General features: G+C 45.8%; 1 long non-coding RNA gene across 3 annotated transcripts in view; it reads right to left on the bottom strand.

Annotated features, from left to right (window-relative positions):
- LOC116553035 overlaps nucleotides 1-3,312 on the bottom strand; it is a 42,197-nt gene extending 38,885 nt beyond the window's left edge. For all 3 annotated transcript variants that reach the window (XR_004269605.1, XR_004269607.1, XR_004269606.1), the window contains exon 1: nucleotides 3,214-3,312. This is a non-coding gene — a long non-coding RNA (uncharacterized LOC116553035). The remainder of the gene's footprint in view (nucleotides 1-3,213) is intronic.
- Between the last annotated feature and the right edge of the window lie 3,750 nt (nucleotides 3,313-7,062).

Raw genomic sequence — 7,062 nt, 5'->3', positions numbered from 1 at the left:
AGATGCTAAGATGAGGCCAACTGGCTTCCCAGATAACACAGAAGGAACAAATCCCAGAGTTTCATTCCAGCCACACTTAACCGAATGTAGGAAAAATCTGATGTTCCTGCGAGGCCTGAGAGCTGTTGAGAATATATGTATAGTAAAGTAGCCTAGGGCAGGGGAATCACCAGATCATCTTGTGATCAAACAAGTGGACAGGACTTCGCCAGGCACTTTTCGTGTTAGCTCACCCCCCCAACAATCCCACTAGCAAAGTGTTATTCACCTCTTTAACAGAAAAGTTAAACAATTTTCCTGCGGTGACCCAGCCAGGAAGTGGGATTGGAGCTGGGTCTGTTTTACTCTAGGACCTAAACTCTTTTCTGTGGATCAAAAAGATGGATAGGCCAGGTGCAGTGGCTCACGCCTGTAATCCCAACACTGGGAGGCAGAGGTGGGAAAATAGCTTTAGCCCAGGAGTTCGAGACCAGCCTGGGCAACATGGTGAGACTCCATCTCAAAAGAAGTAAAACTAAAAAATTAGCCAGGCGTGGTGACACGTGCCTGTGTTCTCAGCTACTTTGGGGAGTTGAGGACGGAGGGTCACTTGAACCTAGGAAGTTGAGACTGCAGTGAGCTGTGTTTGCAACACTACACTCCAGCCTGGGCAACAGAGCAAAACCCTGTCTTGAAAGAAAAATTAAAAAGATGGATAGCAGTGCTGAGCTTTGGGACTGTTCATGTCATTGAAACTTAGCTGTTCAGCTAAGTTTTTGTATTTTAGTAGAGACAGGGTTTTACCACATGTAGAAAGTAAAAAGTTCCTCTTCAAAGTTCCCCTTTGAAAATGCCATGAACAACTGTTCATGGGGCTGTTCTGGGTTGTTAGCAAATAATAACACAATGAACATTCATTGCCCTGTGCTAAGGCTCTTATGTATATAATTTCATTTGCTTCTCCTAGTAACCCTATAGAAAAGGTACTATTATTGCCTTGCTTTTGCTGATGAGATTAAGGTACAGAGAATCTGAATAATGTGTCCAAGGTCACACTCCTCATAAATGGCAGAGCTGGGACTGAAGCCCATTCATGCCACATGCTGTGCTCCTACGAGAAACAGGAACCAGCAGCTCTTGGCACCGACCCTAACCCCAACAGTTCTAAAGCCCTGTTCAGGGCAGGAGGAGGGACACACCTGTCCAAATCATTCCTTCATGAGCTTTGAAACCAGGCAGTGCTAAATTCACACGGAGCCAGTAACGCACCGTGAGGACCTTGGCCTCCAGCCTCCTCTTCTCCAGCTGTCGCTGCCTGCTCCTTCTGCCATTTTCCAGGATTGTGTTGTGAATACACAGGGAAACAAAAGTGCTACAACCACGTCTGTGTCCAGCCCCTTTCTGTCTCGCTTTCTGCGCAACATCAATAGACCACAGTGACCCTAAAGTTTCCCCAGAAAGAGGCTGCTCACTACACTCACAACAGTAGTGAATAATGTGAAATTTACTGACAGTTTCAAGGCAGAGCTGGGGAAGAGGATCTACTGAAAACAATTTCATTTTTATTCTTCCATACTTCTTTTCAGCCTGCCACCCATTTCTTGCCACACCCCCACCCCCACCACCTGGCTTTTCTCCCCATACATCCCCTGCCAGGATAGGGTGGTGACCCAGAGGGGACTTCTCTCTTCTCCATGTCTTGCTCTTTCCTGTGGTTTTTCTTGGACCCCTGCTCCAGTTAACCACCACCTTTTCTTTTCTTTTTTTTTTTTTTTTTTAAGACAGAATTTCACTCATGTTACCCAGGCTGGAGTGCAATGGCGCGATCTCGGCTCACCGCAACCTCTGCCTCCTGGGTTCAGGCAATTCTCCTGCCTCAGCCTCCTGACTAGCTGGGATTACAGGCACGTGCCACCATGCCCAGCTAATTTTTTGTATTTTTAGTAGAGACGGGGTTTCACCATGTTGACCGGGATGGTCTCGATCTCTTGACCTCGTGATCCACCTGCCTCGGCCTCCCAAAGTGCTAGGATTACAGGCTTGAGCCACCGTGCCCGGCCTAACCACCACCTTTTCTTATGCAGCACCCTTGCATGCCTCCCTCCAGCCCAGGTGGTTTGTTAAAGTGTTTCTTCTGAGTAAGTGCCATTCTCTCCCTGCAAGGGGCTCCCTTGGCCAGTGCCCCTTTGCTGGAAGCTCTTTTTTTTTTTTTTTTTTTTTTTTTTTTTTTTTGAGATGGAGTCTCGCTCTTTCGGCAGTAGCACAATCGTGGCTCACTGCAACCTCTGCCTCCCGGGTGTAAGCAATTCTCCTGCCTCAGCCTCCCAGGTAGCTGGGACTATAGGCACCCGCCACCATGCCTGGCTAATTTTTTTTTGTATTTTAGTAGAGACGGGGTTTCACCACGTTGGCCATGATGGTCTCGATTTCCTAGCCTCGTAATCCGACAGCCTCGTCCTCCCGAAGTGCTGAGATTACAGCCGTGAGCCACCACGCCCGGCCGGGATAACTTTAACAGAAGAGGAAGTTAAAGAAATTTCCCAGAAGGCAGAGCAAAAAGACAAAGAAGACCAGTTCAAGAGCTTCAGAGTCCATGAATTCTATCGAACATTTAAGAAAGAAATAATGCTAATTTTACACAAACTCTTTCAGAAAATAAAGAAGGAAAGAACACTACAACACTTCTCAATTCATTTTGATGAAGACAGCATGACCCTGATTGCAAATCCCGACAAAGACATTGCAAGCAAATTTTAGACTACCATCCCTCATGAACACAGATGCGAACACCCTTAACAAAATACCAACAAATCAAATCCAGCAATTTTTGTATTTTTAGTAGAGACAAGGTTTCACCATGTTGGCCAGGTTGGTCTCGAACTCCTGACCTCAAGTAATCCACCCACCTCAGCCTCCCAAAGTGCTGGGATTACAGGCATGAGCCACCATGTCCAGCCTGCTGAAGCTCTTTAGCAAAAGGACAACAATAAAAATGTCCGTCACAGCCGGAGCTGCTGTGCTTGCTGGGGAGGGGAAGCACGGCTGCCTTTGCCTGCACTGGCCTCTCCCCTAATTCCTCCATTTCCAAAGGTCACTGGTTTCAAACGTCTCGGCAAGTCTGTCTTGAGCTCCGCTTTTCCCATCTGTGGGTTTCTAGCTCCTCCTAACAGCAAGAGGGATTTGTCTCTGAAGATTGTCAAAGGTAGTGGCAAGAACCTCACAGAGAGCAATTACCTTGAAGAGCCCTCCCTGGAGAACAGGCTCTTTCTCTCCCAAATTGGAAAATCCTCACATTGTGCCAGCTAGTCCAGAGGGCATTGGAACTTTACCAGCCGAAACACTCACAACTCTTAAAGGGAAAGTGAGCAAGGAACAAAAGCAACCGTCAAGGGGCCATGGCAGGAGCCAGGTGGCTTTTAAAGATAAAGCACAAGGTAAGAACAAGCTGTGACCCTCACGGAACACAATGGAACACAGCGTTAAATCCATCTCAGAAACAGCCATCACCGAATAAAGCTAAATTCAGGATTGTTTTTCTCCCGAGAAAGTATAGATTTCATTGCCAAGTACTACAGCCAACCCCAGTGCCCTGGAGGTGAAATGTCTATTTTGAAAAAGACATAACATCAGAAACATCCTGATGCCCATAGGTAAAGGGATGATATGAACCACTGAAGGTTACTTATTTATTATAGTAACAGAATAGCCCCAGCCTGGACAACATGGAGAGACCTTGTCTCTCTCAAAAATTTAAAAAGTGGCTAGGTGTGGCAGTGTTTGCCTGTAACCCAGCTACTTGGGAGGCTGGGAGGATGAGGTGGGAGGATCACTTGAGCCCAGGAGGTCAAGGCTGCAACGAGCTGTGATCCTACTCTAGCCTGAGTAACAGAGCAAGACCTTGTCTCAAAAAAAAAAAAAAAAAAAAAAAAAAGAATGGCTATCCTGGCATGGCACTGTGGCTCACATCTGTAATCTTAGCACTTTGGGAGGTCGAGGCCAGTGGATTGTTTGAGCTCAGAAGTTTGAGATTGGTCTGGACAACATGGTGAAACCCCATTTCTACAAAAATACAAAAAATCAGTTGGATGTGGTGACTCACGCCTGTACTCCCAGCTACTTGGAGGCTGAGGTGGGAGGATCCCTTGAGAGGCAGAGGTTGAAGTGAGCCAAGATTGCGCCACTGTGTGCCAGCCTGGGTGACAGAGTGAGACAAGAATGGCAAACTTGGCTACAGGTTTCTTTTTAATCAAATCAAACCCTTTTCAGCTGGGTTGAGAGCAAGCTCCTGAAGCTTCAATCCGGGGTTAGTTTGGGAAAAAGAAGAAATCTTACAGAAACTGGCCAGGACACATCACGCCTAGGTTGGCAGAGGACATCGATGGGGGCAATCTAGTCCAGAGTGAGCTCTGTAGGCCAGAGGACACCAGACCGAGGTATGTCACTGATGATGCTCTTTAATTCCAGGAGTCCGTTGGATGCAGCTCTAGCTTTTTAGTCTGACCCTAATGTTCTCTGCTGACAAATTCCTTTATTTTCTTTCGAGACAGGGTCCCACTGTCACCCAGGCTGAAGTGCAGCGGCATCATCACGGCTCAGGTGGTCCTCCTACCTCAGCCTCTCAAGTAGTTAAGACTACAAGCACGCACCACCATACCTGGCTAATTTTTGTATTTTTTTTTTTTTTTGTAGAGACAGGGGTTTCACCATGTTGCCCAGGCTGGTCTATAACTCCCTGGCTCAAGTGATCCTCCCACCTTAGCCTCCCAAAGGACTGGGATTACAGGCATGAGCTTCCGTGCCCAGCTCAGCTGACAAATTCTAATGGCAGAAAAGATCAAATACCAGGATTGCTTGTAAACATCACAGCAAAATATTGTACTTACTTCACTGCCCCCTGAAGTGACCACATTTTTGTTTTGTTTTGTTTTGAGACAGGGTCTCACTCTGTCACCCAGGTAGGAGTGCAGTGGCATGACCATAGCTCACTGTAGCTCAACTTCCTGGGCTCAAGTGATCCTCCCACCTCACCCTCTTAAGCAACTGGAACTACAGGCACACACCACCATGCCTGGCTTTTTTTTTTTTTTAATTTTTATTTTTATCTGTAGAGATAGGATCTCGCTATATTGCCCAAGCTGGTCTACAACTCCTGGGCTCAAATGATCGTCCTGAGGAAGGAGGCCCAGGCATCTGAGATTACCTCCCCTCTTCTATCTTCCACAGTGCATTTCAATAGAAGAAAGAGCAGGCCAGCTGGCACCTCCTGAATCTCCTTCCTGTAAATAACACGCTTGGTAGTGGGGAAACTTTCCAGAAGACACTGTTTTTACTTAAAACAAGATCAAACCCCCATCCCACTCCTCCATCCGGAGACCAAACCTTTTCACATGTGATTCCTGAAACCCTTTCATATGTGATTTCTAAGGCTGTAACCCTAAGATTCTTCCACATGTAATATCTAGAGTATAAGCCTATGTAAAGGCAGAACCTCTCTTTGTTAGATGAGCTGAGTTTAGACAAGTTATTGCTCAGCTCCCGGCGGTAATTATAATAAACTCTTTCCTTCTTCATTCAGTGTTCGAGAGCTCTGTTTCTCGAGGCCGCTCCTGCTACAGTCCCACCTCAGCCTCCCAAAGTGCTGAGATTATGTGTCTGAGTCATTGCATCTAGCCAGTGACCACTTTTGAGGAACAAAAAAACAAATTTCCAATCCTAACATATCATAGATCTGAGCCCCAAAGCATCTGTGTCTGCACCAGATTTGATTTGCTTTAAGTACATTTAAAAAAAAGAAATCAATAGTCCAGGTGTGGTGGCTCATGCTGTAATCCCAGCAGTTTGGGAAGCCAAGGCGGGCAGATCACCTGAGGTCGGGAGTTAGAGACCAGCCTGACCAACATGGAGAAATCCCGTCTCTACTAAAAATACAAAATTAGTCAGGCGTCATGGCGTGTGCCTGTAGTCCCAGCTACTGGGGAGGCTGAGGAAGGAGAATCACTTGAACCCAGGAGGCGGAAGTTTCGGTGAGCCGAGATCGGGCCATCGCACTCCAGCCTGGGTGACAAGAGTGAAACTCTGTCTCAAAAATAAAATAAAATAAAATAAAATAAAATAAAATAAAATAAATAGAGAGAGAGTCTCCCTATGTTGCCCAGGCTGGTCTTGAACTCCTGAGCTCAAGCGATCCACCATGTTGGTCTCCCAAAGGGCTGGCATTACAGGTGCAAGCCACTGCATCTGGCTTTAACCAAGTACATTCTAATACAACTTCTTTGGATTTAGGGTTTTGGGGTTTTCTTTTTCTTTTTTCTTTGCTCTTTTACATTGGTATATTTATTTTTAAATATTTTCTCATCAGCTGCTTTTTCCTAATCCAGAGAAAAACAGAGCCTGACTTGGCCTTTAGCAAATTAAAACAGGTTATGCTTCTATGAGCAGAGTTAAATGTGTTCCCAGAGAGTTGCCAGTGCCACTGTATTTTTGGTTATAGTTCTCTCAAGAGGACCTTTTAATAGCTCTGGAAGTAGGGGCAATAATCCTTGGAAACAAGACAAACCAGTTTTCTTCCCTCTACTCCACAATTCCCTTTTCCCTTTATACTTGAGGCAACTCAATTGGAAGTTAGATGTCATGAATCTTACATTTTTACTTGAAATTTCCTGCTGCTGACACTCATGTTTTCTTTTTTGTTAGAATCAAAACACTTAAAAAGTCAAACCTCCTCATGATCTGATCTCAAAGTACATTTGAATGTTTTTTGTTGTTGTTCTTTTTTTTTCCGAGACAGAGTTTTGCTCTTGTTGCCCAGGCTTTGAGTGCAATGGCACGATCTTGGCTCACTGCAACCTCAGCCTCCCAGGTTCAAGTGATTCTCCTGCCTCAGCCTCCCAATTAGCTGGAATTACAGGCACCTGCTGCCACACCCAGCTAATTTTTGTGTTTTTAATAGAGATGGGGTTTCACCATGTTACCAGGTTGGTCTCAAACTCCTGACTTCAGGTGATCTGCGCACCTTGGCCTCCCAAAGTGCTGGGATTACAGGCATAAGCCACCGCTCGGCCTGAACTGCTTTTTTTTTTTTTT

This window comes from Sapajus apella, unplaced genomic scaffold (genome assembly GCF_009761245.1).
Source record: "Sapajus apella isolate SASKATOON/1434 unplaced genomic scaffold, GSC_monkey_1.0 scaffold12, whole genome shotgun sequence".
Classification (NCBI taxonomy): domain Eukaryota; kingdom Metazoa; phylum Chordata; class Mammalia; order Primates; family Cebidae; genus Sapajus; species Sapajus apella.
The sequence above is the reverse complement of the archived record's forward strand: the minus strand, read 5'-3'. Positions and strand labels throughout refer to the sequence as shown.